Source organism: Rhipicephalus microplus, chromosome 3 (assembly GCF_043290135.1).
Source record: "Rhipicephalus microplus isolate Deutch F79 chromosome 3, USDA_Rmic, whole genome shotgun sequence".
Taxonomy (NCBI): Eukaryota; Metazoa; Arthropoda; class Arachnida; order Ixodida; family Ixodidae; genus Rhipicephalus; species Rhipicephalus microplus.
The window spans coordinates 86,425,110-86,432,006 of NC_134702.1; the positions used below are offsets into that span (position 1 = coordinate 86,425,110).

General features: G+C 46.2%; 1 long non-coding RNA gene across 2 annotated transcripts; it reads right to left on the bottom strand.

Moving 5' to 3' along the window:
• Nucleotides 1–653: 653 nt before the first annotated feature.
• Nucleotides 654–4,058, bottom strand: LOC142803813 (uncharacterized). 2 transcript variants are annotated; one of them, XR_012894312.1, is made up of 5 exons: nucleotides 3,917–4,058; nucleotides 3,183–3,269; nucleotides 2,984–3,124; nucleotides 2,722–2,875; nucleotides 654–1,277 (listed from the first exon to the last, which is right to left on the bottom strand). It is a non-coding gene; the product is annotated as an uncharacterized LOC142803813 (long non-coding RNA). The 2 variants fall into 2 exon arrangements; XR_012894311.1 differs by having other exon boundaries at nucleotides 2,984–3,269.
• Nucleotides 4,059–6,897: the final 2,839 nt, after the last annotated feature.

Below are 6,897 nucleotides of genomic sequence, written 5' to 3' on the forward strand. Positions count from 1 at the left end.
AAGGCCCGCCGTGACACCGCCGCCATCAGAGACGCACAAACGTAAGTGACCGTCGAATGGCACGGGCAATATGTTCTGTGACATTAGTGTATATTTTCAGGGGCACTGTATGGGGTTGGCTTCCTGGCTTCCGCGGCCAGGTTCTACAGTTGACTGGGATGACACGCTTCAGTGGCGTTTTTGGTCTCACCTATCGACAGTTAAGCACTCTGCCACCGCAGTATCACGGGTTCCTGAGCGGTACCATGACAGAGTTTGATATCTGAAGGGGTGCCTTTAGAGTAACCTTGTTAAACGGGAATAAAGCGCACGAGAAAGTAATCAAAAGTGGGTAGGTTTAACTAAAATCTCAGTTTGCAGCCCTTGCAGTACAAGGGGTATTAATTTATCATAAAACACGCAATGACTGCGGGAAAGTGCATGCACTAAAATGGTAATACATGACATCAATGACCACTGAACAGCTGCAGAACATTTCCGCAGATGTTTAGTACTTAAGGTTGCAAAATAGCTAGAGTAACGAATACCCACTTTCTGAAAAATCATACTTACTACACTTTCCAGCAGGCGAATGTTCCCACTGCTGCAGTGGAAATGGATGTGGAGGCCACTGAAGCGGCTGTAGATGGCAGTGACACAGTAACACGCAAGCGTCTGAGAACTTAGTGCTTTATTGAGTGCAGGACTGAAACCTTGAGCAGGGCGACAAGGTGCTCAAGGTGAGTAGACCCTTTGTTTACATTTTACATAAGGGGCATAAGCATTCTCCATGTTCTATTATGATGACTGAAACCAACTTGGGCTGTAAACAAGAACCATGCATTGTATTGAGGGCATAGTATCGGGTATCTGCAATGATAAACTGCCGGGCAAAAGGTTAGTTAGCCCTGGGGCTCTTTCATGGTGAGAGATGCATTTGAGGACATTAATAAAGAGCAGTTTCAACAAATGTTTGTAGGTCCACACGAGGAGGGCATAGCTTGTACACAAAGCTTCCCACTTTCAAAGGATGCCATCAGGCCAGTTGATCTTCAACTGAGGGGAAGTTGTTGTGCCCGTTGCAATTCTTGGCAGCAGCAGCAGCAGCTTCCAGCCACGAGATGGTTAAGGGTTTACCGGCAGCTCACTTAAACATTTACACCATGATGATTCATCGCAGGTGCTGCGGGAGATGAACAAATCAACCACCCGCATCGCTCCTGCAGAACGGCGTGTGGCAGCGGCACAGGAGAAAGCGGCAGCGGTGCAGGAGGGCACTGGCCATGGCTGAGGGCTTTCTGCGAGAAAGGGATACGTAGTTTAGTTTAATTTTTCGTCATGTGTTCAATGTTTTTTCTTGTCATCATTCATTATAGATTTGTCGGTTTCAATGTGTTTAGGTGCTGCTGTTCATGTTCTGGAGACATATACATAGTTTAGTTTGTTTTTCACCATGTTTTCAACTTTTTATCATTCATAATTGGTTTAGTGTTTTTGATATGTTTACGTGTTGCTGTTCATGTTCTATTTTATTCATTTTTTGTTTGCATTTAGTACATATTACTAGATTTAGGTTAGCATTTACTTTGTATAAGGAGTGCAGCATTTTTTATGTTCGATATATGCATTTCTCAATGTATGTTCGAGCTGTTCTAGTGGCAGTGTTTTTTACCCACATTTCAAAGGTGTCCAGTCATTCACACGGAGACCACGAGTGTATAGTTGACATTTTCGGTTAATGTTTCTTTGATATTTGTATTGTCTCACTGTGTTTTCTAGCTCACTGTGATTTTTATTCAGCATTACCACATAGTGTAGTAATGTGATATCTTTTTGCATCACACTGTGATATTTTCATTTCAGCACAATGAGGCTAAGATGCAACAACTACATTCCGAATCTTGTTTGGGAGCGCTAAGCTAGTAAGTGGTCATCTCGCATCTTGTTTGGGAGCGCTAAGCTAGTAAGTGGTCATCTCGCACAGTTTTACAGAGGAAAATGGTCATCACAGCAACATTCCAGCGATTGATTTCATCTAGTTTTCGTTGTAAACGACTCTTTGCGGGAATAAATTTCGAACGTGGTATGGCTTGGGAGCCGCGAGATGGCTGAGGGAATTATTCATGCTGTATGTTATCAAAACAACTCGCCTGTTGTTTGCCGTCTTGATTTGCATATTTTTTAGCATTGCAGCATGACTGCAGTCGTGAATTCAAATAAATGTTATTTTAACATTCACACAATGTTTAAGACAATGAGCAAAAAAAAAAACAGCACAACTTGACAAGCACAATTTCTCGTCAAGCCTGGCGTGCACAATTGAATGCTTGTAGTCAGTCACTATGACAAGATATGGACTTATGTATCATGTGTTCATACAACATGTTTTTAATGGAATCTCGATTTTTATGCGTTCTGGTGAAAAGAATTTTGAGACGTTGCTGCATTGTTCGCACAATTTTGTGATAGCAACATTCAGCACAGAGTGCCGCTCATATATGCTTGCTCCAATCTAGTCTGTTGTGACTGTGATCGCTATTATGGAAAAGGGTGTTTCTGTTGCATATTTCATGTGCCACTTAAAGAAAATGCAGCATTTTGACATTGCCACCTTGCTTCATATTGAAGCACAAGTAAGTGCTCTGTGTATTCAAATGTGGCAAACACAGCCCTTTCATGTCTAGATGCACTAGAATCAGTGTAAATAAATTATGTGTGGGATATGAAAACATGAAAACTTACCGTTCCTGTGTACTTCAAAAAAGGTCCAAGACAGCGCTGCTGCCGTCTCTGAGCAGCACGTTGCGTGGTGTGAGCATATGGCTCCCCCTTGGCTCTCCATCGTCATCCTCAGCTGGTGGCATGTCCACGACATACTCGTCCAAGGTCCAGTCGCCTGCATGCAACGCAATGTTGTGGAGAGCAAAGCAAGCATAGATGATTTGCGCTGCCCGACCGGGGTTGTAGAGCATCGTTCGAAAGTGCTGCAAGCAGCGGAACTTGCTTTTCAACACGGCGATACACCTTTACACAACATTGTGCATGGATGCGTGCTCCTTGTTGTATCGGCCTTCGGAAGTGTTGCACGGTTGACTGCCAAGGACTGAAATTAGGAGCCATGGCTTGAGGGGATAGCCTGCGTCTCCTGCAATGTAAGCATAAAAGCTGAGTGCTCTGCCCAGATAGTACACATTAATACTTACCAAGCAGATATTCGCCAGGCTGCAGATGTGCAGCTAGGCGTGCACGCAGTGGGTTGTGTTCCCACACCCAGGAGTCGTGGCACGAATCTGGGAATCATGGGTTTATGACAATTATGCGCAGCCATGCTTTGCACATCTGCGATGAGGAGCGATATAAAATAGTACTGCATTTATACTCAGAATAAATCCCTTTTTTCTACGCATATGCAGGGAACAATGCGTACTAGTACAGTCATTGGTACAAGGAGCTTCACTTAGAGGGAAACACAGGGTGTAGCACACTGAGGGGAAAGTGTGGGGGCAACGACCCCACCTCTGCTGTACACATAACTACGACTTCCACTGAATGATCGAAAAGCTACGCGTTGCTCTTGGGAAAAAACACTCGTAAATACCAAAGCCAGCTCGTCCAATTGTGATTGTAAGCACTTTCGTGTTGGAAATACCTCCCTGTCGTGTATATACTTCTGATACGTCTGCTGCCGATATTACCGATTACCTCTAAAATGCACAATTCCATTGCGTATGCATGCCAGTGCAAAAACGGCAACTGGCTCACGCACAAAACACTTGCCACTTATTATTACCGAGGCCTTGCGAGCCACCATCTAGCTCGCACCCAATTCCCTGCAGGTTCTTTTTCATTCGTTTCATTATTACTTTTTCCAGCTTTGGCGTCACAACTGAACAATTGCTCCGAAGGGCGAGTAATAAACGATCTTAACAGTACTTACGATCATGACGTTAGGACATAATAGCCCCTTCTGGACATGAAGCTCGCCGTGTCGGCCAGTCTGAATCCCTCTGGCTTGCGAATGGTGACCAACGTGCCATCGGCACACGCCAGCACCCCTGGGATGCAACCGCGTAGCACAAACTCCATCTTTGCCTCATCCTTAGCAGCTGTTGTCAGTAGGAAGTCCGCCACCCTTTTTCTAGCAGCCACGATAATGATCGCCTCCGTCACCTCGTGGATGGTGTTGCTCACCGCCGACTGAGACATGCCGATGTGTTCCTCGCGACCAATGCTCTTCTGGAAGCTACCGGTGGCGAAAAATCGCAGCGCGCACAACACCTTTCTCTCTGTGGAAAGGCCACTGGCTCGCTGGCATCCGATGATAGGATCAAGTTCGTGGCACAAGCTACGCACTGTTCGTTTGGGCAGACGAAAACATTGCCAGAACTCTTCTTCGCTGAACTCTTCAAATGAATGTTTTACCTCGCGTCGTCACCTCTGCTCGGTTAAAGCTACCGCACAGGCAAGGCGAAGTACCGTGTCAGTGGGAAACGCCATGTTGTCTAAGTGCCCCGGTGCCAAAATGTCGCGCATTTTTTCCATTTCAATCCAATCCAGGCCACCTTGCAGCCATTTCAATCCATCCGGTTGCTTTCGGACAGTCTCTCCGACCGTTCCATCGCCTTTCTCCGAAAACCGAAAAAAAAAGAGTCACGTGACACTCCAGTCCACGTCACTCATAACGTCACAGCATTCGTCACAGCTTGTATGGGCCAATCGCGTGCGACTCAATGGAAGAGACCGCCTTTGTCCGGATTTGGAACTTTTACATAATTGCGCCACTGGTATACACATCCTATTGTGCAACGCACAAATGGCGACATGAGGTTCTTGCTGTGAAGCCATTTTTTTTCTTTTTTTTTGTCACACCAGTACTTAGCTTTGACAAGGATGTGTTGTACTTTTTTGAGTTTTTTTTGCGCTGCCAATTTCGAAGATGAATTTTCAATCCAACCTAATCAAATGTCAATTCTGCTGTGAACAAAGATTGTGTTTTTTTCGGGTTGTAACCAACGAGGTGTAATAAATGGTTTGAACAGCATAAGTAAGACAAAAGCCTTTGATACCTCACCAAAGGAGAAAATGGACCGTCGGCTGTGACCGTACAGCTGATTCGGAGACGGATGGTGCAGAAAAGGTAATCAGCACTGATGTCACCATATAACGTCGTCAGAAATTACAGATCTCTCTTCTCCTTTAATCCCCTCACCCCTTCCCCCAGTGCAGGGTAGCAAACCGGACGTGTGTCTGGTTGACCTCCCTGCCTTTCATTTCTTCCCTTCCTCCTATTTCTCCTCCTCCTCCACAGATTGCTAAAATTTTTGACTCCATAATGGCGCTACAAAATCTAGAGTGACTTCGTGAGTTGTAACGCCACCCAGTGCCGCTGTAGCGAGCTCTTCTGAGCAGCGTACAAAGCCAGAGGACGCAGGACCTCAACAAAAAATGCTATGATGGCGCTTGGTAGTGGCACTTGAAGCCGCGGATCCTGTTCTCTTCCCCTTTATACTTTTACCGAGGAGAAGAAGAAGACAGCTTTTCCCATCGAGTTGTCTTACGTGAATGCACAAAAAACACTGTGACGTTTTTACCTAAACTTTATGTAGCCACATGTCCCAAGAGGTAAGCCAAACATTGCTCAGTGGGTAACACGATGATCCCGTTCCAGCTGAGACATTAAAGCAGACGGCGAATTCAAGGCTGGAAAGGCATTAATAACGCAAGAGAGTGCAGATTGGTACACATGTATAGCGCACCAGGTGTCGCTAAAACTGCAAGCTGACCCGTGGGCGCTACATAATATTGTACGTATGCCCCAAGACCCAGGTGGCAGTGGACTCGGTAACAGGCTGTTTTGGCGCCGAGCTTCTCGAACGGATAAGTAAAATCTATGGCTGTTTCTTCCACTAGCACTACTGGTGATTCCGACGAAAGCATTACTTTGACAACATCGAAAGAGCACTGCCATTTTACCTTACTTACCCCTCTGTCAATTCCAAGAATACCCAAAAGAGTGACCGACTTGTTTCAGTCGCCCTTATATCTATGGACGCCGATTCTCGATTGTCACGGACCACCATTCTTTATGTTGGCTCAGTTGACTACGTGACCCATCTGGTCGTCTTGCTCTTTGAGCGTTACGATTGCAAGAACAGGACTTTGAAGTCTGTTACAAGAGCGGTCGTCGTCATGCCGACGCTGATTGCCTTTCACGACTTCCCCTTCCGACAACCGAGTGTGACGCTGACAAATTTGATGAATATTTGGCTGTAGTGGATACTCCGTTTCCTGACCTAAACACTTTTCGAGCAGAGCAACGCAATGACAACAGTCTCACTTCTTTCTTTATTTCCGGAACGAATGGTCAACGTGGTTTCATCGTAAAGGATGGCGTTCTTTACAAAAAGAATTATTCCGGCGTAGGCCCTCGCCTACTTCTAGTTGTGCCTACAAATCTTCGACAACACGTACTTCGAACAATGCACGAAGACCTCACATCTGGCCTTATGGGTTTTTTCTAGGACATTTTATCGCACGCAAGAACGCTTCTTCTGGCCGGTGGTGGTGGTGAAAACATTTAATAACCATTAAATGGTTACAGAGAGGTGATTGGGTTGGGGCCTTATTGGCCTCCTACCCTCACAGCACTAGGTGGAACCCCTATTCCGGGGCTCCATTGGCAAGCAACGCCGCCCGCGCACGTTGAACCAGAGCCTCTTGGGCCTTCAGGTCTTGACAGCCGAGCAGGGCCGCCTCCCAGTCCTCTCTCGTGGGATTGGGGTTGGGGGGGATAGATGGATTAGACTGGCACGCCCAGACGATGTGAAAGGTGTCAGCCACCTCACCACAGAACTGGCACGTGCCATCAAAGGATGAATTGAAATGTTTTAGCACCGCCGGGCACAGTACAGTATTGGT